Source organism: Clavelina lepadiformis, chromosome 7, assembly GCF_947623445.1.
Source record: "Clavelina lepadiformis chromosome 7, kaClaLepa1.1, whole genome shotgun sequence".
NCBI lineage: Eukaryota > Metazoa > Chordata > Ascidiacea > Aplousobranchia > Clavelinidae > Clavelina > Clavelina lepadiformis.
In genome coordinates this window covers 1,710,473-1,736,083 of record NC_135246.1, presented here as the reverse complement: position 1 = coordinate 1,736,083, position 25,611 = coordinate 1,710,473, and the positions used below count along the sequence as shown (strand labels likewise).

General features: G+C 38.2%; 21 non-coding genes across 21 annotated transcripts; all 21 read left to right on the top strand.

The window, feature by feature from the left end:
- The first annotated feature begins 769 nt into the window (after positions 1-769).
- Positions 770-842, top strand: Trnar-acg (transfer RNA arginine (anticodon ACG)). The gene has a single exon. It is a non-coding gene; the product is annotated as a tRNA-Arg (tRNA).
- A 354-nt stretch (positions 843-1,196) lies between these two features.
- Positions 1,197-1,269, top strand: Trnar-ucg (transfer RNA arginine (anticodon UCG)). The gene has a single exon. It is a non-coding gene; the product is annotated as a tRNA-Arg (tRNA).
- A 1,653-nt stretch (positions 1,270-2,922) lies between these two features.
- Positions 2,923-2,995, top strand: Trnar-acg (transfer RNA arginine (anticodon ACG)). The gene has a single exon. It is a non-coding gene; the product is annotated as a tRNA-Arg (tRNA).
- A 2,080-nt stretch (positions 2,996-5,075) lies between these two features.
- Positions 5,076-5,148, top strand: Trnar-acg (transfer RNA arginine (anticodon ACG)). The gene has a single exon. It is a non-coding gene; the product is annotated as a tRNA-Arg (tRNA).
- Positions 5,149-7,228: 2,080 nt separating this feature from the next.
- Trnar-acg (transfer RNA arginine (anticodon ACG)) lies at positions 7,229-7,301 on the top strand. Its single transcript has one exon. It is a non-coding gene; the product is annotated as a tRNA-Arg (tRNA).
- A 353-nt stretch (positions 7,302-7,654) lies between these two features.
- On the top strand, positions 7,655-7,727 carry Trnar-ucg (transfer RNA arginine (anticodon UCG)). Its single transcript has one exon. It is a non-coding gene; the product is annotated as a tRNA-Arg (tRNA).
- Positions 7,728-9,380: 1,653 nt separating this feature from the next.
- On the top strand, positions 9,381-9,453 carry Trnar-acg (transfer RNA arginine (anticodon ACG)). The gene has a single exon. It is a non-coding gene; the product is annotated as a tRNA-Arg (tRNA).
- A 2,080-nt stretch (positions 9,454-11,533) lies between these two features.
- On the top strand, positions 11,534-11,606 carry Trnar-acg (transfer RNA arginine (anticodon ACG)). The gene has a single exon. It is a non-coding gene; the product is annotated as a tRNA-Arg (tRNA).
- Positions 11,607-11,959: 353 nt separating this feature from the next.
- On the top strand, positions 11,960-12,032 carry Trnar-ucg (transfer RNA arginine (anticodon UCG)). The gene has a single exon. It is a non-coding gene; the product is annotated as a tRNA-Arg (tRNA).
- Positions 12,033-13,685: 1,653 nt separating this feature from the next.
- Trnar-acg (transfer RNA arginine (anticodon ACG)) lies at positions 13,686-13,758 on the top strand. The gene has a single exon. It is a non-coding gene; the product is annotated as a tRNA-Arg (tRNA).
- Positions 13,759-14,111: 353 nt separating this feature from the next.
- Positions 14,112-14,184, top strand: Trnar-ucg (transfer RNA arginine (anticodon UCG)). Its single transcript has one exon. It is a non-coding gene; the product is annotated as a tRNA-Arg (tRNA).
- A 1,653-nt stretch (positions 14,185-15,837) lies between these two features.
- On the top strand, positions 15,838-15,910 carry Trnar-acg (transfer RNA arginine (anticodon ACG)). Its single transcript has one exon. It is a non-coding gene; the product is annotated as a tRNA-Arg (tRNA).
- A 353-nt stretch (positions 15,911-16,263) lies between these two features.
- Positions 16,264-16,336, top strand: Trnar-ucg (transfer RNA arginine (anticodon UCG)). The gene has a single exon. It is a non-coding gene; the product is annotated as a tRNA-Arg (tRNA).
- Positions 16,337-17,989: 1,653 nt separating this feature from the next.
- Trnar-acg (transfer RNA arginine (anticodon ACG)) lies at positions 17,990-18,062 on the top strand. Its single transcript has one exon. It is a non-coding gene; the product is annotated as a tRNA-Arg (tRNA).
- Positions 18,063-18,416: 354 nt separating this feature from the next.
- Positions 18,417-18,489, top strand: Trnar-ucg (transfer RNA arginine (anticodon UCG)). Its single transcript has one exon. It is a non-coding gene; the product is annotated as a tRNA-Arg (tRNA).
- Positions 18,490-20,142: 1,653 nt separating this feature from the next.
- Positions 20,143-20,215, top strand: Trnar-acg (transfer RNA arginine (anticodon ACG)). The gene has a single exon. It is a non-coding gene; the product is annotated as a tRNA-Arg (tRNA).
- A 354-nt stretch (positions 20,216-20,569) lies between these two features.
- Positions 20,570-20,642, top strand: Trnar-ucg (transfer RNA arginine (anticodon UCG)). The gene has a single exon. It is a non-coding gene; the product is annotated as a tRNA-Arg (tRNA).
- A 1,653-nt stretch (positions 20,643-22,295) lies between these two features.
- On the top strand, positions 22,296-22,368 carry Trnar-acg (transfer RNA arginine (anticodon ACG)). Its single transcript has one exon. It is a non-coding gene; the product is annotated as a tRNA-Arg (tRNA).
- A 354-nt stretch (positions 22,369-22,722) lies between these two features.
- Trnar-ucg (transfer RNA arginine (anticodon UCG)) lies at positions 22,723-22,795 on the top strand. The gene has a single exon. It is a non-coding gene; the product is annotated as a tRNA-Arg (tRNA).
- Positions 22,796-24,448: 1,653 nt separating this feature from the next.
- Trnar-acg (transfer RNA arginine (anticodon ACG)) lies at positions 24,449-24,521 on the top strand. Its single transcript has one exon. It is a non-coding gene; the product is annotated as a tRNA-Arg (tRNA).
- A 354-nt stretch (positions 24,522-24,875) lies between these two features.
- Positions 24,876-24,948, top strand: Trnar-ucg (transfer RNA arginine (anticodon UCG)). Its single transcript has one exon. It is a non-coding gene; the product is annotated as a tRNA-Arg (tRNA).
- The last annotated feature ends 663 nt before the right edge of the window (positions 24,949-25,611 follow it).

The window sequence follows — 25,611 nt, the reverse complement described above, 5'->3', positions numbered from 1 at the left end:
TTCAGGAGGGGCTAAACACCAAAAATGCCATAAAATCTTTGTTTGTATTTTTATACAGTGATTTTACTGAAAGACTGTTTGCTCAAAAAATCTTTTATGGGGCTTTCTGAAATTTTGCATGGCAATTTAATATGCTTTGAACTACAATATCATTCCATAAAAAGCCATCAAAAAACATGATTCAAACGTTTTTTACAAAGACGCAAAATAAACACTAAAATTTTGGTCTAAAAATCGATCTTGGCTACTTTCATACTACTTTTTAGCCTAATTCTGCACGCGACCTGGGACATTGAAGCACGCCAACTGCAAGGGTAGTTCCCAGGATTGAAAACATGCTGTTTTTCGATTGGCCTAAAGTGCTATTTTAAAGCCCTACGTAGGAGTACAACAAATTCATAAAGATCTTAGTTTTTGGTGTTTGACGTCCCCTTAAGGTCAAAATATGCAATCTATATATTAATCCTATATACAGCGGGAGATAGAGGTATGTGAAATCTGTCGTATACCAGTATGGTGTAGTCGCAGGCATACCTATACTTTGTATGCAAAAAGTAATCGCGACTGTATTCTTGGTAATTTTACTACACATTAGGTCATAAAATCAGACTCTTGCCCCTTCTTCAAATATACACCGTACATCTCCTAAAACAAGCACCTTGACGTAACCAAAGTTTTGGTATGTACAAATGCATTTAAAGTTTTAAAATTTTAACTGAGGTAAATTCATTTAAATCGCATTACGAAATCGATATTTGTAAAAGCTTGTGGGTGCGTGGCGCAATGGATAACGCGTCTGACTACGGATCAGAAGTTTCATGGTTCGAATCCTGGCGTGCTCGTTCAAACTTTCTACGAATCCGTAGACAATCAAAACTATTGAGAAACCTTTGCTTAGTTTTAAAATCCAAATATCTTCCAGTTTCATTTACCGAGAAAGGATTTGAGACATATGAAGTTTATACTTGACGGACACGGGCAATCTCTTCCATGTGGTGAAATTGTTAGTTTAAGCAGAACTCAAGAGCACTTTTGCAAATAGCTGGTGCAGGATGATCTTTCACGCATTTAACGAAATTTTCATGTCAGTCCTTTACTTGTAAGGATTTGCCATGTGAACGAGATGCTGCACAAACGGATTCAGATTACACCAATCTCGTATTGATGTAAGTTACGTTGAATACTTTACGTTAACAGGGCACGTAGCGTAATGGATAACGCGTCTGACTTCGGATCAGAAGATTGCAGGTTCGAGTCCTGCCGTGCTCGATTTCGAATGTATCCATTCGCAGTATAAACGCAAAACATTGGTTTAATCACACAATGTATATTTGTAAACATTGAGGCAGTTTTCAAAGAACCAAATTGGGATTTATTTGTTTCGTATATGGAAATCAAATCTCGACGTTCCAAAAATAATTTGATGTTTATACGCTCCATTTAGTGGCTGTAGGCACGCCGGGCGTTGTGGCGCGCGCCTGTAATCCAGTTACTTGGAAGCTGGAGTTGTTGAACAACTTGAAACTGGGAAATGTGCGGTACTTGGACCTATGTCGAGCAGGTGTCCGCGCTAAGCTCAGCGACAATATGGTCGTCTTATGGAAACTTAAGGTGTCCAGGTTGTCTAAGGAGGAACGAACCGGGTCAGGTCCGAAAGGGAGCAGCCAAAAGTTCCCGCGTTGACCAGTAGCGGGACAGCACCCGTGAATAGGCCGAGTGTCGTAGCCCGGTTAATATAGTTGGACTCAACTCTTTTTTGCTAAAAGCTTCTTGTTTCGTGTATGGTACATTGCAGACTTAATTAATTTGTACACACATTGGCCCGTAAAACTTGTTTTAATGTGTAAAAAAGAAACTTCAAATATTTACATAAAAACAGTGGTTCTGTAAATGAACGAAAAGGTTCTCATCGCGTAAAGATAATATTACGAGTGCTATGTATGAAAGAAACGTATCTGTGAAAAACTTAAACTTTTCTGAGTTTGTTAGACTCTTACGTAAGGCTTTTAAAATATGTTTCAGCCAATCAGGGGCAATATGGTCGATTTTGTGTTTTGGCCTTGGAATTATCCTAGAAAATGAATTGTTTCAAATTTTAAGAACGCCTTCAAGACGTACGTAAAATTTGGCATGAGTAAGAAGAAAATTTGTATTTCAGGAGCGGCTAAACACCAAAAATGCCATAAAATCTTTGTTTGTATTTTTATACAGTGATTTTACTGAAAGACTGTTTGCTCAAAAAATCTTTTATGGGGCTCTCTGAAATTTTGCATGGCAATTTAGTATGCTTTGAACTACAATATCATTCCATAAAAAGCCATCAAAAATCATGATTCAAACGTTTTTTACAAAGACGCAAAATAAACACTAAAATTTTGGTCTAAAAATCGATCTTGGCTACTTTCATACTACTTTTTAGCCTAATTCTGCACGCGACCTGGGACATTGAAGCACGCCAACTGCAAGGGTAGTTCCCAGGATTGAAAACATGCTGTTTTTCGATTGGCTTAAAGTGCTATTTTAAAGCCCTACGTAGGAGTACAACAAATTCATAAAGATCTTAGTTTTTGGTGTTTGACGCCCCCTTAAGGTCAAAATATGCAATCTATATATTAATCCTATATACAGCGGGAGATAGAGGTATGTGAAATCTGTCGTATACCAGTATGGTGTAGTCGCAGGCATACCTATTCTTTGTATGCAAAAAGTAATCGCGACTGTATTCTTGGTAATTTTACTACACATTAGGTCATAAAATCAGACTCTTGCCCCTTTTTCAAATATACACCGTACATCTCCTAAAACAAGCACCTTGACGTAACCAAAGTTTTGGTATGTACAAATGCATTTAAAGTTTTAAAATTTTAACTGAGGTAAATTCATTTAAATCGCATTACGAAATCTATATTTGTAAAAGCTTGTGGGTGCGTGGCGCAATGGATAACGCGTCTGACTACGGATCAGAAGTTTCCAGGTTCGAATCCTGGCGTGCTCGTTCAAACTTTCTACGAATCCGTAGACAATCAAAACTATTGAGAAACCTTTGCTTAGTTTTAAAATCCAAATATCTTCCAGTTTCATTTACCGAGAAAGGATTTGAGACATATGAAGTTTATACTTGACGGACACGGGCAATCTCTTCCATGTGGTGAAATTGTTAGTTTAAGCAGAACTCAAGAGCACTTTTGCAAATAGCTGGTGCAGGATGATCTTTCACGCATTTAACGAAATTTTCAGGTCAGTCCTTTACTTGTAACGATTTGCCATGTGAACGAGATGCTGCACAAACGGATTCAGATTACACCAATCTCGTATTGATGTAAGTTACGTTGAATACTTTTCTTTAACAGGGCACGTAGCTTAATGTATAACGCGTCTGACTTCAGATCAGAAGATTGCAGGTTCGAGTCCTGCCGTGCACGATTTCGAATGTATCCATTCGCAGTATAAACGCAAAACATTGGTTTATTCACACAATGTATATTTGTAAACATTGAGGCAGTTTTCAAAGAACCAAATTGGGATTTATTTGTTTCGTATATGGAAATGAAATCTCGACGTTCCAAAAATAATTTGATGTTTATACGCTCCATTTAGTGGCTGTAGGCTCGCCGGGCGTTGTGGCGCGCGCCTGTAATCCAGTTACTTGGAAGCTGGAGTTGTTGAACAACTTGAAACTGGGAAATGTGCGGTACTTGGACCTATGTCGAGCAGGTGTCCGCGCTAAGCTCAGCGACAATATGGTCGTCTTATGGAAACTTAAGGTGTCCAGGTTGTCTAAGGAGGAACGAACCGGGTCAGGTCCGAAAGGGAGCAGCCAAAAGTTCCCGCGTTGACCAGTAGCGGGACAGCACCCGTGAATAGGCCGAGTGTCGTAGCCCGGTTAATATAGTTGGACTCAACTCTTTTTTGCTAAAAGCTTCTTGTTTCGTGTATGGTACATTGCAGACTTAATTAATTTGTACACACATTGGCCCGTAAAACTTGTTTTAATGTGTAAAAAAGAAACTTCAAATATTTACATAAAAACAGTGGTTCTGTAAATGAACGAAAAGGTTCTCATCGCGTAAAGATAATATTACGAGTGCTATGTATGAAAGAAACGTATCTGTGAAAAACTTAAACTTTTCTGAGTTTGTTAGACTCTTACGTAAGGCTTTTAAAATATGTTTCAGCCAATCAGGGGCAATATGGTCGATTTTGTGTTTTGGCCTTGGAATTATCCTAGAAAATGAATTGTTTCAAATTTTAAGAACGCCTTCAAGACGTACGTAAAATTTGGCATGAGTAAGAAGAAAATTTGTATTTCAGGAGCGGCTAAACACCAAAAATGCCATAAAATCTTTGTTTGTATTTTTATACAGTGATTTTACTGAAAGACTGTTTGCTCAAAAAATCTTTTATGGGGCTCTCTGAAATTTTGCATGGCAATTTAGTATGCTTTGAACTACAATATCATTCCATAAAAAGCCATCAAAAATCATGATTCAAACGTTTTTTACAAAGACGCAAAATAAACACTAAAATTTTGGTCTAAAAATCGATCTTGGCTACTTTCATACTACTTTTTAGCCTAATTCTGCACGCGACCTGGGACATTGAAGCACGCCAACTGCAAGGGTAGTTCCCAGGATTGAAAACATGCTGTTTTTCGATTGGCTTAAAGTGCTATTTTAAAGCCCTACGTAGGAGTACAACAAATTCATAAAGATCTTAGTTTTTGGTGTTTGACGCCCCCTTAAGGTCAAAATATGCAATCTATATATTAATCCTATATACAGCGGGAGATAGAGGTATGTGAAATCTGTCGTATACCAGTATGGTGTAGTCGCAGGCATACCTATTCTTTGTATGCAAAAAGTAATCGCGACTGTATTCTTGGTAATTTTACTACACATTAGGTCATAAAATCAGACTCTTGCCCCTTTTTCAAATATACACCGTACATCTCCTAAAACAAGCACCTTGACGTAACCAAAGTTTTGGTATGTACAAATGCATTTAAAGTTTTAAAATTTTAACTGAGGTAAATTCATTTAAATCGCATTACGAAATCTATATTTGTAAAAGCTTGTGGGTGCGTGGCGCAATGGATAACGCGTCTGACTACGGATCAGAAGTTTCCAGGTTCGAATCCTGGCGTGCTCGTTCAAACTTTCTACGAATCCGTAGACAATCAAAACTATTGAGAAACCTTTGCTTAGTTTTAAAATCCAAATATCTTCCAGTTTCATTTACCGAGAAAGGATTTGAGACATATGAAGTTTATACTTGACGGACACGGGCAATCTCTTCCATGTGGTGAAATTGTTAGTTTAAGCAGAACTCAAGAGCACTTTTGCAAATAGCTGGTGCAGGATGATCTTTCACGCATTTAACGAAATTTTCAGGTCAGTCCTTTACTTGTAACGATTTGCCATGTGAACGAGATGCTGCACAAACGGATTCAGATTACACCAATCTCGTATTGATGTAAGTTACGTTGAATACTTTTCTTTAACAGGGCACGTAGCTTAATGTATAACGCGTCTGACTTCAGATCAGAAGATTGCAGGTTCGAGTCCTGCCGTGCACGATTTCGAATGTATCCATTCGCAGTATAAACGCAAAACATTGGTTTATTCACACAATGTATATTTGTAAACATTGAGGCAGTTTTCAAAGAACCAAATTGGGATTTATTTGTTTCGTATATGGAAATGAAATCTCGACGTTCCAAAAATAATTTGATGTTTATACGCTCCATTTAGTGGCTGTAGGCTCGCCGGGCGTTGTGGCGCGCGCCTGTAATCCAGTTACTTGGAAGCTGGAGTTGTTGAACAACTTGAAACTGGGAAATGTGCGGTACTTGGACCTATGTCGAGCAGGTGTCCGCGCTAAGCTCAGCGTCAATATGGTCGTCTTATGGAAACTTAAGGTGTCCAGGTTGTCTAAGGAGGATCGAACCGGGTCAGGTCCGAAAGGGAGCAGCCAAAAGTTCCCGCGTTGACCAGTAGCGGGACAGCACCCGTGAATAGGCCGAGTGTCGTAGCCCGGTTAATATAGTTGGACTCAACTCTTTTTTGCTAAAAGCTTCCTGTTTCGTGCATGGTACATTGCAGACTTAATTAATTTGTACACACATTGGCCCGTAAAACTTGTTTTAATGTGTAAAAAAGAAACTTCAAATATTTACATAAAAACAGTGGTTCTGTAAATGAACGAAAAGGTTCTCATCGCGTAAAGATAATATTACGAGTGCTATGTATGAAAGAAACGTATCTGTGAAAAACTTAAACTTTTCTGAGTTTGTTAGACTCTTACGTAAGGCTTTTAAAATATGTTTTAGCCAATCAGGGGCAATATGGTCGATTTTTTGTTTTGGCCTTGGAATTATCCTAGAAAATGAATTGTTTCAAATTTTAAGATCGCCTTCAAGACGTACGTAAAATTTGGCATGAGTAAGAAGAAAATTTGTATTTCAGGAGGGGCTAAACACCAAAAATGCCATAAAATCTTTGTTTGTATTTTTATACAGTGATTTTACTGAAAGACTGTTTGCTCAAAAAATCTTTTATGGGGCTCTCTGAAATTTTGCATGGCAATTTAGTATGCTTTGAACTACAATATCATTCCATAAAAAGCCATCAAAAAACATGATTCAAACGTTTTTTACAAAGACGCAAAATAAACACTAAAATTATGGTCTAAAAATCGATCTTGGCTACTTTCATACTACTTTTTAGCCTAATTCTGCACGCGACCTGGGACATTGAAGCACGACAACTGCAAGGGTAGTTCCCAGGATTGAAAACATGCTGTTTTTCGATTGGCCTAAAGTGCTATTTTAAAGCCCTACGTAGGAGTACAACAAATTCATAAAGATCTTAGTTTTTGGTGTTTGACGCCCCCTTAAGGTCAAAATATGCAATCTATATATTAATCCTATATACAGCGGGAGATAGAGGTATGTGAAATCTGTCGTATACCAGTATGGTGTAGTCGCAGGCATACCTATACTTTGTATGCAAAAAGTAATCGCGACTGTATTCTTGGTAATTTTACTACACATTAGGTCATAAAATCAGACTCTTGCCCCTTTTTCAAATATACACCGTACATCTCCTAAAACAAGCACCTTGACGTAACCAAAGTTTTGGTATGTACAAATGCATTTAAAGTTTTAAAATTTTAACTGAGGTAAATTCATTTAAATCGCATTACGAAATCTATATTTGTAAAAGCTTGTGGGTGCGTGGCGCAATGGATAACGCGTCTGACTACGGATCAGAAGTTTCCAGGTTCGAATCCTGGCGTGCTCGTTCAAACTTTCTACGAATCCGTAGACAATTAAAACTATTGAGAAACCTTTGCTTAGTTTTAAAATCCAAATATCTTCCAGTTTCATTTACCGAGAAAGGATTTGAGACATTGAAGTTTATATTTGACGGACACGGGCAATCTCTTCCATGTGGTGAAATTGTTAGTTTAAGCAGAACTCAAGAGCACTTTTGCAAATAGCTGGTGCAGGATGATCTTTCACGCATTTAACGAAATTTTCAGGTCAGTCCTTTACTTGTAAGGATTTGCCTTGTGAACGAGATGCTGCACAAACGGATTCAGATTACACCAATCTCGTATTGATGTAAGTTACGTTGAATACTTTACTTTAACAGGGCACGTAGCGTAATGGAAAACGCGTCTGACTTCGGATCAGAAGATTGCAGGTTCGAGTCCTGCCGTGCTCGATTTCGAATGTATCCATTCGCAGTATAAACGCAAAACATTGGTTTATTCACACAATGTATATTTGTAAACATTGAGGCAGTTTTCAAAGAACCAAATTGGGATTTATTTGTTTCGTATATGGAAATCAAATCTCGACGTTCCAAAAATAATTTGATGTTTATACGCTCCATTTAGTGGCTGTAGGCACGCCGGGCGTTGTGGCGCGCGCCTGTAATCCAGTTACTTGGAAGCTGGAGTTGTTGAACAACTTGAAACTGGGAAATGTGCGGTACTTGGACCTATGTCGAGCAGGTGTCCGCGCTAAGCTCAGCGACAATATGGTCGTCTTATGGAAACTTAAGGTGTCCAGGTTGTCTAAGGAGGAACGAACCGGATCAGGTCCGAAAGGGAGCAGCCAAAAGTTCCCGCGTTGACCAGTAGCGGGACAGCACCCGTGAATAGGCCGAGTGTCGTAGCCCGGTTAATATAGTTGGACTCAACTCTTTTTTGCTAAAAGCTTCTTGTTTCGTGTATGGTACATTGCAGACTTAATTAATTTGTACACACATTGGCCCGTAAAACTTGTTTTAATGTGTAAAAAAGAAACTTCAAATATTTACATAAAAACAGTGGTTCTGTAAATGAACGAAAAGGTTCTCATCGCGTAAAGATAATATTACGAGTGCTATGTATGAAAGAAACGTATCTGTGAAAAACTTAAACTTTTCTGAATTTGTTAGACTCTTACGTAAGGCTTTTAAAATATGTTTCAGCCAATCAGGGGCAATATGGTCGATTTTGTGTTTTGGCCTTGGAATTATCCTAGAAAATGAATTGTTTCAAATTTTAAGAACGCCTTCAAGACGTACGTAAAATTTGGCATGAGTAAGAAGAAAATTTGTATTTCAGGAGCGGCTAAACACCAAAAATGCCATAAAATCTTTGTTTGTATTTTTATACAGTGATTTTACTGAAAGACTGTTTGCTCAAAAAATCTTTTATGGGGCTCTCTGAAATTTTGCATGGCAATTTAGTATGCTTTGAACTACAATATCATTCCATAAAAAGCCATCAAAAATCATGATTCAAACGTTTTTTACAAAGACGCAAAATAAACACTAAAATTTTGGTCTAAAAATCGATCTTGGCTACTTTCATACTACTTTTTAGCCTAATTCTGCACGCGACCTGGGACATTGAAGCACGCCAACTGCAAGGGTAGTTCCCAGGATTGAAAACATGCTGTTTTTCGATTGGCTTAAAGTGCTATTTTAAAGCCCTACGTAGGAGTACAACAAATTCATAAAGATCTTAGTTTTTGGTGTTTGACGCCCCCTTAAGGTCAAAATATGCAATCTATATATTAATCCTATATACAGCGGGAGATAGAGGTATGTGAAATCTGTCGTATACCAGTATGGTGTAGTCGCAGGCATACCTATTCTTTGTATGCAAAAAGTAATCGCGACTGTATTCTTGGTAATTTTACTACACATTAGGTCATAAAATCAGACTCTTGCCCCTTTTTCAAATATACACCGTACATCTCCTAAAACAAGCACCTTGACGTAACCAAAGTTTTGGTATGTACAAATGCATTTAAAGTTTTAAAATTTTAACTGAGGTAAATTCATTTAAATCGCATTACGAAATCTATATTTGTAAAAGCTTGTGGGTGCGTGGCGCAATGGATAACGCGTCTGACTACGGATCAGAAGTTTCCAGGTTCGAATCCTGGCGTGCTCGTTCAAACTTTCTACGAATCCGTAGACAATCAAAACTATTGAGAAACCTTTGCTTAGTTTTAAAATCCAAATATCTTCCAGTTTCATTTACCGAGAAAGGATTTGAGACATATGAAGTTTATACTTGACGGACACGGGCAATCTCTTCCATGTGGTGAAATTGTTAGTTTAAGCAGAACTCAAGAGCACTTTTGCAAATAGCTGGTGCAGGATGATCTTTCACGCATTTAACGAAATTTTCAGGTCAGTCCTTTACTTGTAACGATTTGCCATGTGAACGAGATGCTGCACAAACGGATTCAGATTACACCAATCTCGTATTGATGTAAGTTACGTTGAATACTTTTCTTTAACAGGGCACGTAGCTTAATGTATAACGCGTCTGACTTCGGATCAGAAGATTGCAGGTTCGAGTCCTGCCGTGCACGATTTCGAATGTATCCATTCGCAGTATAAACGCAAAACATTGGTTTATTCACACAATGTATATTTGTAAACATTGAGGCAGTTTTCAAAGAACCAAATTGGGATTTATTTATTTCGTATATGGAAATCAAATCTCGACGTTCCAAAAATAATTTGATGTTTATACGCTCCATTTAGTGGCTGTAGGCTCGCCGGGCGTTGTGGCGCGCGCCTGTAATCCAGTTACTTGGAAGCTGGAGTTGTTGAACAACTTGAAACTGGGAAATGTGCGGTACTTGGACCTATGTCGAGCAGGTGTCCGCGCTAAGCTCAGCGTCAATATGGTCGTCTTATGGAAACTTAAGGTGTCCAGGTTGTCTAAGGAGGAACGAACCGGGTCAGGTCCGAAAGGGAGCAGCCAAAAGTTCCCGCGTTGACCAGTAGCGGGACAGCACCCGTGAATAGGCCGAGTGTCGTAGCCCGGTTAATATAGTTGGACTCAACTCTTTTTTGCTAAAAGCTTCCTGTTTCGTGCATGGTACATTGCAGACTTAATTAATTTGTACACACATTGGCCCGTAAAACTTGTTTTAATGTGTAAAAAAGAAACTTCAAATATTTACATAAAAACAGTGGTTCTGTAAATGAACGAAAAGGTTCTCATCGCGTAAAGATAATATTACGAGTGCTATGTATGAAAGAAACGTATCTGTGAAAAACTTAAACTTTTCTGAGTTTGTTAGACTCTTACGTAAGGCTTTTAAAATATGTTTTAGCCAATCAGGGGCAATATGGTCGATTTTTTGTTTTGGCCTTGGAATTATCCTAGAAAATGAATTGTTTCAAATTTTAAGATCGCCTTCAAGACGTACGTAAAATTTGGCATGAGTAAGAAGAAAATTTGTATTTCAGGAGGGGCTAAACACCAAAAATGCCATAAAATCTTTGTTTGTATTTTTATACAGTGATTTTACTGAAAGACTGTTTGCTCAAAAAATCTTTTATGGGGCTCTCTGAAATTTTGCATGGCAATTTAGTATGCTTTGAACTACAATATCATTCCATAAAAAGCCATCAAAAAACATGATTCAAACGTTTTTTACAAAGACGCAAAATAAACACTAAAATTATGGTCTAAAAATCGATCTTGGCTACTTTCATACTACTTTTTAGCCTAATTCTGCACGCGACCTGGGACATTGAAGCACGACAACTGCAAGGGTAGTTCCCAGGATTGAAAACATGCTGTTTTTCGATTGGCCTAAAGTGCTATTTTAAAGCCCTACGTAGGAGTACAACAAATTCATAAAGATCTTAGTTTTTGGTGTTTGACGCCCCCTTAAGGTCAAAATATGCAATCTATATATTAATCCTATATACAGCGGGAGATAGAGGTATGTGAAATCTGTCGTATACCAGTATGGTGTAGTCGCAGGCATACCTATACTTTGTATGCAAAAAGTAATCGCGACTGTATTCTTGGTAATTTTACTACACATTAGGTCATAAAATCAGACTCTTGCCCCTTTTTCAAATATACACCGTACATCTCCTAAAACAAGCACCTTGACGTAACCAAAGTTTTGGTATGTACAAATGCATTTAAAGTTTTAAAATTTTAACTGAGGTAAATTCATTTAAATCGCATTACGAAATCTATATTTGTAAAAGCTTGTGGGTGCGTGGCGCAATGGATAACGCGTCTGACTACGGATCAGAAGTTTCCAGGTTCGAATCCTGGCGTGCTCGTTCAAACTTTCTACGAATCCGTAGACAATCAAAACTATTGAGAAACCTTTGCTTAGTTTTAAAATCCAAATATCTTCCAGTTTCATTTACCGAGAAAGGATTTGAGACATTGAAGTTTATATTTGACGGACACGGGCAATCTCTTCCATGTGGTGAAATTGTTAGTTTAAGCAGAACTCAAGAGCACTTTTGCAAATAGCTGGTGCAGGATGATCTTTCACGCATTTAACGAAATTTTCAGGTCAGTCCTTTACTTGTAAGGATTTGCCATGTGAACGAGATGCTGCACAAACGGATTCAGATTACACCAATCTCGTATTGATGTAAGTTACATTGAATACTTTACTTTAACAGGGCACGTAGCGTAATGGATAACGCGTCTGACTTCGGATCAGAAGATTGCAGGTTCGAGTCCTGCCGTGCTCGATTTCGAATGTATCCATTCGCAGTATAAACGCAAAACATTGGTTTATTCACACAATGTATATTTGTAAACATTGAGGCAGTTTTCAAAGAACCAAATTGGGATTTATTTGTTTCGTATATGGAAATCAAATCTCGACGTTCCAAAAATAATTTGATGTTTATACGCTCCATTTAGTGGCTGTAGGCTCGCCGGGCGTTGTGGCGCGCGCCTGTAATCCAGTTACTTGGAAGCTGGAGTTGTTGAACAACTTGAAACTGGGAAATGTGCGGTACTTGGACCTATGTCGAGCAGGTGTCCGCGCTAAGCTCAGCGTCAATATGGTCGTCTTATGGAAACTTAAGGTGTCCAGGTTGTCTAAGGAGGAACGAACCGGGTCAGGTCCGAAAGGGAGCAGCCAAAAGTTCCCGCGTTGACCAGTAGCGGGACAACACCCGTGAATAGGCCGAGTGTCGTAGCCCGGTTAATATAGTTGGACTCAACTCTTTTTTGCTAAAAGCTTCCTGTTTTGTGCATGGTACATTGCAGACTTAATTAATTCGTACACACATTGGGCCGTAAAACTTGTTTTAATGTGTAAAAAAGAAACTTCAAATATTTACATAAAAACAGTGGTTCTGTAAATGAACGAAAAGGTTCTCATCGCGTAAAGATAATATTACGAGTGCTATGTATGAAAGAAACGTATCTGTGAAAAACTTAAACTTTTCTGAGTTTGTTAGACTCTTACGTAAGGCTTTTAAAATATGTTTTAGCCAATCAGGGGCAATATGGTCGATTTTGTGTTTTGGCCTTGGAATTATCCTAGAAAATGAATTGTTTCAAATTTTAAGATCGCCTTCAAGACGTACGTAAAATTTGGCATGAGTAAGAAGAAAATTTGTATTTCAGGAGTCGCTAAACACCAAAAATGCCATAAAATCTTTGTTTGTATTTTTATACAGTGATTTTACTGAAAGACTGTTTGCTCAAAAAATCTTTTATGGGGCTCTCTCAAATTTTGCATGGCAATTTAGTATGCTTTGAACTACAATATCATTCCATAAAAAGCCATCAAAAAACATGATTCAAACGTTTTTTACAAAGACGCAAAATAAACACTAAAATTTTGGTCTAAAAATCGATCTTGGCTACTTTCATACTACTTTTTAGCCTAATTCTGCACGCGACCTGGGACATTGAAGCACGCCAACTGCAAGGGTAGTTCCCAGGATTGAAAACATGCTGTTTTTCGATTGGCCTAAAGTGCTATTTTAAAGCCCTACGTAGGAGTACAACAAATTCATAAAGATCTTAGTTTTTGGTGTTTGACGCCCCCTTAAGGTCAAAATATGCAATCTATATATTAATCCTATATACAGCGGGAGATAGAGGTATGTGAAATCTGTCGTATACCAGTATGGTGTAGTCGCAGGCATACCTATACTTTGTATGCAAAAAGTAATCGCGACTGTATTCTTGGTAATTTTACTACACATTAGGTCATAAAATCAGACTCTTGCCCCTTCTTCAAATATACACCGTACATCTCCTAAAACAAGCACCTTGACGTAACCAAAGTTTTGGTATGTACAAATGCATTTAAAGTTTTAAAATTTTAACTGAGGTAAATTCATTTAAATCGCATTACGAAATCTATATTTGTAAAAGCTTGTGGGTGCGTGGCGCAATGGATAACGCGTCTGACTACGGATCAGAAGTTTCCAGGTTCGAATCCTGGCGTGCTCGTTCAAACTTTCTACGAATCCGTAGACAATCAAAACTATTGAGAAACCTTTGCTTAGTTTTAAAATCCAAATATCTTCCAGTTTCATTTACCGAGAAAGGATTTGAGACATTGAAGTTTATATTTGACGGACACGGGCAATCTCTTCCATGTGGTGAAATTGTTAGTTTAAGCAGAACTCAAGAGCACTTTTGCAAATAGCTGGTGCAGGATGATCTTTCACGCATTTAACGAAATTTTCAGGTCAGTCCTTTACTTGTAAGGATTTGCCATGTGAACGAGATGCTGCACAAAAGGATTCAGATTACACCAATCTCGTATTGATGTAAGTTACATTGAATACTTTACTTTAACAGGGCACGTAGCGTAATGGATAACGCGTCTGACTTCGGATCAGAAGATTGCAGGTTCGAGTCCTGCCGTGCTCGATTTCGAATGTATCCATTCGCAGTATAAACGCAAAACATTGGTTTATTCACACAATGTATATTTGTAAACATTGAGGCAGTTTTCAAAGAACCAAATTGGGATTTATTTGTTTCGTATATGGAAATCAAATCTCGACGTTCCAAAAATAATTTGATGTTTATACGCTCCATTTAGTGGCTGTAGGCTCGCCGGGCGTTGTGGCGCGCGCCTGTAATCCAGTTACTTGGAAGCTGGAGTTGTTGAACAACTTGAAACTGGGAAATGTGCGGTACTTGGACCTATGTCGAGCAGGTGTCCGCGCTAAGCTCAGCGTCAATATGGTCGTCTTATGGAAACTTAAGGTGTCCAGGTTGTCTAAGGAGGAACGAACCGGGTCAGGTCCGAAAGGGAGCAGCCAAAAGTTCCCGCGTTGACCAGTAGCGGGACAGCACCCGTGAATAGGCCGAGTGTCGTAGCCCGGTTAATATAGTTGGACTCAACTCTTTTTTGCTAAAAGCTTCCTGTTTTGTGCATGGTACATTGCAGACTTAATTAATTTGTACACACATTGGGCCGTAAAACTTGTTTTAATGTGTAAAAAAGAAACTTCAAATATTTACATAAAAACAGTGGTTCTGTAAATGAACGAAAAGGTTCTCATCGCGTAAAGATAATATTACGAGTGCTATGTATGAAAGAAACGTATCTGTGAAAAACTTAAACTTTTCTGAGTTTGTTAGACTCTTACGTAAGGCTTTTAAAATATGTTTTAGCCAATCAGGGGCAATATGGTCGATTTTGTGTTTTGGCCTTGGAATTATCCTAGAAAATGAATTGTTTCAAATTTTAAGATCGCCTTCAAGACGTACGTAAAATTTGGCATGAGTAAGAAGAAAATTTGTATTTCAGGAGTCGCTAAACACCAAAAATGCCATAAAATCTTTGTTTGTATTTTTATACAGTGATTTTACTGAAAGACTGTTTGCTCAAAAAATCTTTTATGGGGCTCTCTCAAATTTTGCATGGCAATTTAGTATGCTTTGAACTACAATATCATTCCATAAAAAGCCATCAAAAAACATGATTCAAACGTTTTTTACAAAGACGCAAAATAAACACTAAAATTTTGGTCTAAAAATCGATCTTGGCTACTTTCATACTACTTTTTAGCCTAATTCTGCACGCGACCTGGGACATTGAAGCACGCCAACTGCAAGGGTAGTTCCCAGGATTGAAAACATGCTGTTTTTCGATTGGCCTAAAGTGCTATTTTAAAGCCCTACGTAGGAGTACAACAAATTCATAAAGATCTTAGTTTTTGGTGTTTGACGCCCCCTTAAGGTCAAAATATGCAATCTATATATTAATCCTATATACAGCGGGAGATAGAGGTATGTGAAATCTGTCGTATACCAGTATGGTGTAGTCGCAGGCATACCTATACTTTGTATGCAAAAAGTAATCGCGACTGTATTCTTGGTAATTTTACTACACATTAGGTCATAAAATCAGACTCTTGCCCCTTCTTCAAATATACACCGTACATCTCCTAAAACAAGCACCTTGACGTAACCAAAGTTTTGGTATGTACAAATGCATTTAAAGTTTTAAAATTTTAACTGAGGTAAATTCATTTAAATCGCATTACGAAATCTATATTTGTAAAAGCTTGTGGGTGCGTGGCGCAATGGATAACGCGTCTGACTACGGATCAGAAGTTTCCAGGTTCGAATCCTGGCGTGCTCGTTCAAACTTTCTACGAATCCGTAGACAATCAAAACTATTGAGAAACCTTTGCTTAGTTTTAAAATCCAAATATCTTCCAGTTTCATTTACCGAGAAAGGATTTGAGACATTGAAGTTTATATTTGACGGACACGGGCAATCTCTTCCATGTGGTGAAATTGTTAGTTTAAGCAGAACTCAAGAGCACTTTTGCAAATAGCTGGTGCAGGATGATCTTTCACGCATTTAACGAAATTTTCAGGTCAGTCCTTTACTTGTAAGGATTTGCCATGTGAACGAGATGCTGCACAAAAGGATTCAGATTACACCAATCTCGTATTGATGTAAGTTACATTGAATACTTTACTTTAACAGGGCACGTAGCGTAATGGATAACGCGTCTGACTTCGGATCAGAAGATTGCAGGTTCGAGTCTTGCCGTGCTTGATTTCGAATGTATCCATTCGCAGTATAAACGCAAAACATTGGTTTATTCACACAATGTATATTTGTAAACATTGAGGCAGTTTTCAATGAACCAAATTGGGATTTATTTGTTTCGTATATGGAAATCAAATCTCGACGTTCCAAAAATAATTTGATGTTTATACGCTCCATTTAGTGGCTGTAGGCTCGCCGGGCGTTGTGGCGCGCGCCTGTAATCCAGTTACTTGGAAGCTGGAGTTGTTGAACAACTTGAAACTGGGAAATGTGCGGTACTTGGACCTATGTCGAGCAGGTGTCCGCGCTAAGCTCAGCGTCAATATGGTCGTCTTATGGAAACTTAAGGTGTCCAGGTTGTCTAAGGAGGAACGAACCGGGTCAGGTCCGAAAGGGAGCAGCCAAAAGTTCCCGCGTTGACCAGTAGCGGGACAGCACCCGTGAATAGGCCGAGTGTCGTAGCCCGGTTAATATAGTTGGACTCAACTCTTTTTTGCTAAAAGCTTCCTGTTTCGTGCATGGTACATTGCAGACTTAATTAATTTGTACACACATTGGTTCGTAAAACTTGTTTTAATGTGTAAAAAAGAAACTTCAAATATTTACATAAAAACAGTGGTTCTGTAAATGAACGAAAAGGTTCTCATCGCGTAAAGATAATATTACGAGTGCTATGTATGAAAGAAACGTATCTGTGAAAAACTTAAATTTTTCTGAGTTTGTTAGACTCTTACGTAAGGCTTTTAAAATATGTTTTAGCCAATCAGGGGCAATATGGTCGATTTTGTGTTTTGGCCTTGGAATTATCCTAGAAAATGAATTGTTTCAAATTTTAAGATCGCCTTCAAGACGTACGTAAAATTTGGCATGAGTAAGAAGAAAATTTGTATTTCAGGAGGGGCTAAACACCAAAAATGCCATAAAATCTTTGTTTGTATTTTTATACAGTGATTTTACTGAAAGACTGTTTGCTCAAAAAATCTTTTATGGGGGTCTCTGAAATTTTGCATGGCAATTTAGTATGCTTTGAACTACAACATCATTCCATAAAAAGCCATCAAAAAACATGATTCAAACGTTTTTTACAAAGACGCAAAATAAACACTAAAATTTTGGTCTAAAAATCGATCTTGGCTACTTTCATACTACTTTTTAGCCTAATTCTGCACGCGACCTGGGACATTGAAGCACGACAACTGCAAGGGTAGTTCCCAGGATTGAAAACATGCTGTTTTTCGATTGGCCTAAAGTGCTATTTTAAAGCCCTACGTAGGAGTACAACAAATTCATAAAGATCTTAGTTTTTGGTGTTTGACGCCTCCTTAAGGTCAAAATATGCAATCTATATATTAATCCTATATACAGCGGGAGATAGAGGTATGTGAAATCTGTCGTATACCAGTATGGTGTAGTCGCAGGCATACCTATACTTTGTATGCAAAAAGTAATCGCGACTGTATTCTTGGTAATTTTACTACACATTAGGTCATAAAATCAGACTCTTGCCCCTTCTTCAAATATACACCGTACATCTCCTAAAACAAGCACCTTGACGTAACCAAAGTTTTGGTATGTACAAATGCATTTAAAGTTTTAAAATTTTAACTGAGGTAAATTCATTTAAATCGGATTACGAAATCTATATTTGTAAAAGCTTGTGGGTGCGTGGCGCAATGGATAACGCGTCTGACTACGGATCAGAAGTTTCCAGGTTCGAATCCTGGCGTGCTCGTTCAAACTTTCTACGAATCCGTAGACAATCAAAACTATTGAGAAACCTTTGCTTAGTTTTAAAATCCAAATATCTTCCAGTTTCATTTACCGAGAAAGGATTTGAGACATATGAAGTTTATACTTGACGGACACGGGCAATCTCTTCCATGTGGTGAAATTGTTAGTTTAAGCAGAACTCAAGAGCACTTTTGCAAATAGCTGGTGCAGGATGATCTTTCACGCATTTAACGAAATTTTCAGGTCAGTCCTTTACTTGTAAGGATTTGCCATGTGAACGAGATGCTGCACAAACGGATTCAGATTACACCAATCTCGTATTGATGTAAGTTACGTTGAATACTTTTCTTTAACAGGGCACGTAGCGTAATGGATAACGCGTCTGACTTCGGATCAGAAGATTGCAGGTTCGAGTCTTGCCGTGCTCGATTTCGAATGTATCCATTCGCAGAATAAACGCAAAACATTGGTTTATTCACGCAATGTATATTTGTAAACATTGAAGCAGTTTTCAAAGAACCAAATTGGGATTTATTTGTTTCGTATATGGAAATCAAATCTCGACGTTCCAAAAATAATTTGATGTTTATACGCTCCATTTAGTGGCTGTAGGCTCGCCGGGCGTTGTGGCGCGCGCCTGTAATCCAGTTACTTGGAAGCTGGAGTTGTTGAACAACTTGAAACTGGGAAATGTGCGGTACTTGGACCTATGTCGAGCAGGTGTCCGCGCTAAGCTCAGCGTCAATATGGTCGTCTTATGGAAACTTAAGGTGTCCAGGTTGTCTAAGGAGGAACGAACCGGGTCAGGTCCGAAAGGGAGCAGCCAAAAGTTCTCGCGTTGACCAGTAGCGGGACAGCACCCGTGAATAGGCCGAGTGTCGTAGCCCGGTTAATATAGTTGGACTCAACTCTTTTTTGCTAAAAGCTTCCTGTTTCGTGCATGGTACATTGCAGACTTAATTAATTTGTACACACATTGGGCCGTAAAACTTGTTTTAATGTGTAAAAAAGAAACTTCAAATATTTACATAAAAACAGTGGTTCTGTAAATGAACGAAAAGGTTCTCATCGCGTAAAGATAATATTACGAGTGCTATGTATGAAAGAAACGTATCTGTGAAAAACTTAAACTTTTCTGAGTTTGTTAGACTCTTACGTAAGGCTTTTAAAATATGTTTTAGCCAATCAGGGGCAATATGGTCGATTTTGTGTTTTGGCCTTGGAATTATCCTAGAAAATGAATTGTTTCAAATTTTAAGATCGCCTTCAAGACGTACGTAAAATTTGGCATGAGTAAGAAGAAAATTTGTATTTCAGGAGGGGCTAAACACCAAAAATGCCATAAAATCTTTGTTTGTATTTTTATACAGTGATTTTACTGAAAGACTGTTTGCTCAAAAAATCTTTTATGGGGCTCTCTGAAATTTTGCATGGCAATTTAGTATGCTTTGAACTACAATATCATTCCATAAAAAGCCATCAAAAAACATGATTTAAACGTTTTTTACAAAGACGCAAAATAAACACTAAAATTATGGTCTAAAAATCGATCTTGGCTACATTCATACTACTTTTTAGCCTAATTCTGCACGCGACCTGGGACATTGAAGCACGACAACTGCAAGGGTAGTTCCCAGGATTGAAAACATGCTGTTTTTCGATTGGCCTAAAGTGCTATTTTAAAGCCCTACGTAGGAGTACAACAAATTCATAAAGATCTTAGTTTTTGGTGTTTGACGCCCCCTTAAGGTCAAAATATGCAATCTATATATTAATCCTATATACAGCGGGAGATAGAGGTATGTGAAATCTGTCGTATACCAGTATGGTGTAGTCGCAGGCATACCTATACTTTGTATGCAAAAAGTAATCGCGACTGTATTCTTGGTAATTTTACTACACATTAGGTCATAAAATCAGACTCTTGCCCCTTCTTCAAATATACACCGTACATCTCCTAAAACAAGCACCTTGACGTAACCAAAGTTTTGGTATGTACAAATGCATTTAAAGTTTTAAAATTTTAACTGAGGTAAATTCATTTAAATCGCATTACGAAATCGATATTTGTAAAAGCTTGTGGGTGCGTGGCGCAATGGATAACGCGTCTGACTACGGATCAGAAGTTTCCAGGTTCGAATCCTGGCGTGCTCGTTCAAACTTTCTACGAATCCGTAGACAATCAAAACTATTGAGAAACCTTTGCTTAGTTTTAAAATCCAAATATCTTCCAGTTTCATTTACCGAGAAAGGATTTGAGACATATGAAGTTTATACTTGACGGACACGGGCAATCTCTTCCATGTGGTGAAATTGTTAGTTTAAGCAGAACTCAAGAGCACTTTTGCAAATAGCTGGTGCAGGATGATCTTTCACGCATTTAACGAAATTTTCAGGTCAGTCCTTTACTTGTAAGGATTTGCCATGTGAACGAGATGCTGCACAAACGGATTCAGATTACACCAATCTCGTATTGATGTAAGTTACGTTGAATACTTTTCTTTAACAGGGCACGTAGCGTAATGGATAACGCGTCTGACTTCGGATCAGAAGATTGCAGGTTCGAGTCTTGCCGTGCTCGATTTCGAATGTATCCATTCGCAGAATAAACGCAAAACATTGGTTTATTCACGCAATGTATATTTGTAAACATTGAAGCAGTTTTCAAAGAACCAAATTGGGATTTATTTGTTTCGTATATGGAAATCAAATCTCGACGTTCCAAAAATAATTTGATGTTTATACGCTCCATTTAGTGGCTGTAGGCTCGCCGGGCGTTGTGGCGCGCGCCTGTAATCCAGTTACTTGGAAGCTGGAGTTGTTGAACAACTTGAAACTGGGAAATGTGCGGTACTTGGACCTATGTCGAGCAGGTGTCCGCGCTAAGCTCAGCGTCAATATGGTCGTCTTATGGAAACTTAAGGTGTCCAGGTTGTCTAAGGAGGAACGAACCGGGTCAGGTCCGAAAGGGAGCAGCCAAAAGTTCTCGCGTTGACCAGTAGCGGGACAGCACCCGTGAATAGGCCGAGTGTCGTAGCCCGGTTAATATAGTTGGACTCAACTCTTTTTTGCTAAAAGCTTCCTGTTTCGTGCATGGTACATTGCAGACTTAATTAATTTGTACACACATTGGGCCGTAAAACTTGTTTTAATGTGTAAAAAAGAAACTTCAAATATTTACATAAAAACAGTGGTTCTGTAAATGAACGAAAAGGTTCTCATCGCGTAAAGATAATATTACGAGTGCTATGTATGAAAGAAACGTATCTGTGAAAAACTTAAACTTTTCTGAGTTTGTTAGACTCTTACGTAAGGCTTTTAAAATATGTTTTAGCCAATCAGGGGCAATATGGTCGATTTTGTGTTTTGGCCTTGGAATTATCCTAGAAAATGAATTGTTTCAAATTTTAAGATCGCCTTCAAGACGTACGTAAAATTTGGCATGAGTAAGAAGAAAATTTGTATTTCAGGAGGGGCTAAACACCAAAAATGCCATAAAATCTTTGTTTGTATTTTTATACAGTGATTTTACTGAAAGACTGTTTGCTCAAAAAATCTTTTATGGGGCTCTCTGAAATTTTGCATGGCAATTTAGTATGCTTTGAACTACAATATCATTCCATAAAAAGCCATCAAAAAACATGATTTAAACGTTTTTTACAAAGACGCAAAATAAACACTAAAATTTTGGTCTAAAAATCGATCTTGGCTACTTTCATACTACTTTTTAGCCTAATTCTGCACGCGACCTGGGACATTGAAGCACGACAACTGCAAGGGTAGTTCCCAGGATTGAAAACATGCTGTTTTTCGATTGGCCTAAAGTGCTATTTTAAAGCCCTACGTAGGAGTACAACAAATTCATAAAGATCTTAGTTTTTGGTGTTTGACGCCCCCTTAAGGTCAAAATATGCAATCTATATATTAATCCTATATACAGCGGGAGATAGAGGTATGTGAAATCTGTCGTATACCAGTATGGTGTAGTCGCAGGCATACCTATACTTTGTATGCAAAAAGTAATCGCGACTGTATTCTTGGTAATTTTACTACACATTAGGTCATAAAATCAGACTCTTGCCCCTTCTTCAAATATACACCGTACATCTCCTAAAACAAGCACCTTGACGTAACCAAAGTTTTGGTATGTACAAATGCATTTAAAGTTTTAAAATTTTAACTGAGGTAAATTCATTTAAATCGCATTACGAAATCGATATTTGTAAAAGCTTGTGGGTGCGTGGCGCAATGGATAACGCGTCTGACTACGGATCAGAAGTTTCCAGGTTCGAATCCTGGCGTGCTCGTTCAAACTTTCTACGAATCCGTAGACAATCAAAACTATTGAGAAACCTTTGCTTAGTTTTAAAATCCAAATATCTACCAGTTTCATTTACCGAGAAAGGATTTGAGACATATGAAGTTTATACTTGACGGACACGGGCAATCTCTTCCATGTGGTGAAATTGTTAGTTTAAGCAGAACTCAAGAGCACTTTTGCAAATAGCTGGTGCAGGATGATCTTTCACGCATTTAACGAAATTTTCAGGTCAGTCCTTTACTTGTAAGGATTTGCCATGTGAACGAGATGCTGCACAAACGGATTCAGATTACACCAATCTCGTATTGATGTAAGTTACGTTGAATACTTTTCTTTAACAGGGCACGTAGCGTAATGGATAACGCGTCTGACTTCGGATCAGAAGATTGCAGGTTCGAGTCTTGCCGTGCTCGATTTCGAATGTATCCATTCGCACAATAAACGCAAAACATTGGTTTATTCACACAATGTATATTTGTAAACATTGAAGCAGTTTTCAAAGAACCAAATTGGGATTTATTTGTTTCGTATATGGAAATCAAATCTCGACGTTCCAAAAATAATTTGATGTTTATACGCTCCATTTAGTGGCTGTAGGCTCGCCGGGCGTTGTGGCGCGCGCCTGTAATCCAGTTACTTGGAAGCTGGAGTTGTTGAACAACTTGAAACTGGGAAATGTGCGGTACTTGGACCTATGTCGAGCAGGTGTCCGCGCTAAGCTCAGCGTCAATATGGTCGTCTTATGGAAACTTAAGGTGTCCAGGTTGTCTAAGGAGGAACGAACCGGGTCAGGTCCGAAAGGGAGCAGCCAAAAGTTCCCGCGTTGACCAGTAGCGGGACAGCACCCGTGAATAGGCCGAGTGTCGTAGCCCGGTTAATATAGTTGGACTCAACTCTTTTTTGCTAAAAGCTTCCTGTTTCGTGCATGGTACATTGCAGACTTAATTAATTTGTACACACATTGGGCCGTAAAACTTGTTTTAATGTGTAAAAAAGAAACTTCAAATATTTACATAAAAACAGTGGTTCTGTAAATGAACGAAAAGGTTCTCATCGCGTAAAGATAATATTACGAGTGCTATGTATGAAAGAAACGTATCTGTGAAAAACTTAAACTTTTCTGAGTTTGTTAGACTCTTACGTAAGGCTTTTAAAATATGTTTTAGCCAATCAGGGGCAATATGGTCGATTTTGTGTTTTGGCCTTGGAATTATCCTAGAAAATGAATTGTTTCAAATTTTAAGATCGCCTTCAAGACGTACGTAAAATTTGGCATGAGTAAGAAGAAAATTTGTATTTCAGGAGGGGCTAAACACCAAAAATGCCATAAAATCTTTGTTTGTATTTTTATACAGTGATTTTACTGAAAGACTGTTTGCTTAAAAAATCTTTTATGGGGCTCTCTGAAATTTTGCATGGCAATTTAGTATGCTTTGAACTACAATATCATTCCATAAAAAGCCATCAAAAAACATGATTCAAACGTTTTTTACAAAGACGCAAAATAAACACTAAAATTTTGGTCTAAAAATTGATCTTGGCTACTTTCATACTACTTTTTAGCCTAATTCTGCACGCGACCTGGGATATTGAAGCACGACAACTGCAAGGGTAGTTCCCAGGATTGAAAACATGCTGTTTTTCGATTGGCCTAAAGTGCTATTTTAAAGCCCTACGTAGGAGTACAACAAATTCATAAAGATCTTAGTTTTTGGTGTTTGACGCCCCCTTAAGGTCAAAATATGCAATCTATATATTAATCCTATATACAGCGGGAGATAGAGGTATGTGAAATCTGTCGTATACCAGTATGGTGTAGTCGCAGGCATACCTATACTTTGTATGCAAAAAGTAATCGCGACTGTATTCTTGGTAATTTTACTACACATTAGGTCATAAAATCAGACTCTTGCCCCTTCTTCAAATATACACCGTACATCTCCTAAAACAAGCACCTTGACGTAACCAAAGTTTTGGTATGTACAAATGCATTTAAAGTTTTAAAATTTTAACTGAGGTAAATTCATTTAAATCGCATTTCGAAATCTATATTTGTAAAATCTTGTGGGTGCGTGGCGCAATGGATAACGCGTCTGACTACGGATCAAAAGTTTCCAGGTTCGAATCCTGGCGTGCTCGTTCAAACTTTCTACGAATCCGTAGACAATCAAAACTATTGAGAAACCTTTGCTTAGTTTTAAAATCCAAATATCTTCCAGTTTCATTTACCGAGAAAGTATTTGAGACATATGAAGTTTATACTTGACGGACACGGGCAATCTCTTCCATGTGGTGAAATTGTTAGTTTAAGCAGAACTCAAGAGCACTTTTGCAAATAGCTGGTGCAGGATGATCTTTCACGCATTTAACGAAATTTTCAGGTCAGTCCTTTACTTGTAAGGATTTGCCATGTGAACGAGATGCTGCACAAACGGATTCAGATTACACCAATCTCGTATTGATGTAAGTTACGTTGAATACTTTTCTTTAACAGGGCACGTAGCGTAATGGATAACGCGTCTGACTTCGGATCAGAAGATTGCAGGTTCGAGTCCTGCCGTGCTCGATTTCGAATGTATCCATTCGCAGTATAAACGCAAAACATTGGTTTATTCACACAATGTATATTTGTAAACATTGAGGCAGTTTTCAAAGAACCAAATTGGGATTTATTTGTTTCGTATATGGAAATCAAATCTCGACGTTCCAAAAATAATTTGATGTTTATACGCTCCATTTAGTGGCTGTAGGCTCGCCGGGCGTTGTGGCGCGCGCCTGTAATCCAGTTACTTGGAAGCTGGAGTTGTTGAACAACTTGAAACTGGGAAATGTGCGGTACTTGGACCTATGTCGAGCAGGTGTCCGCGCTAAGCTCAGCGACAATATGGTCGTCTTATGGAAACTTAAGGTGTCCAGGTTGTCTAAGGAGGAACGAACCGGGTCAGGTCCGAAAGGGAGCAGCCAAAAGTTCCCGCGTTGACCAGTAGCGGGACAGCACCCATGAATAGGCCGAGTGTCGTAGCCCGGTTAATATAGTTGGAATCAACTCTTTTTTGCTAAAAGCTTCTTGTTTCGTGTATGGTACATTGCAGACTTAATTAATTTGTACACACATTGGCCCGTAAAACTTGTTTTAATGTGTAAAAAAGAAACTTCAAATATTTACATAAAAACAGTGGTTCTGTAAATGAACGAAAAGGTTCTCATCGCGTAAAGATAATATTACGAG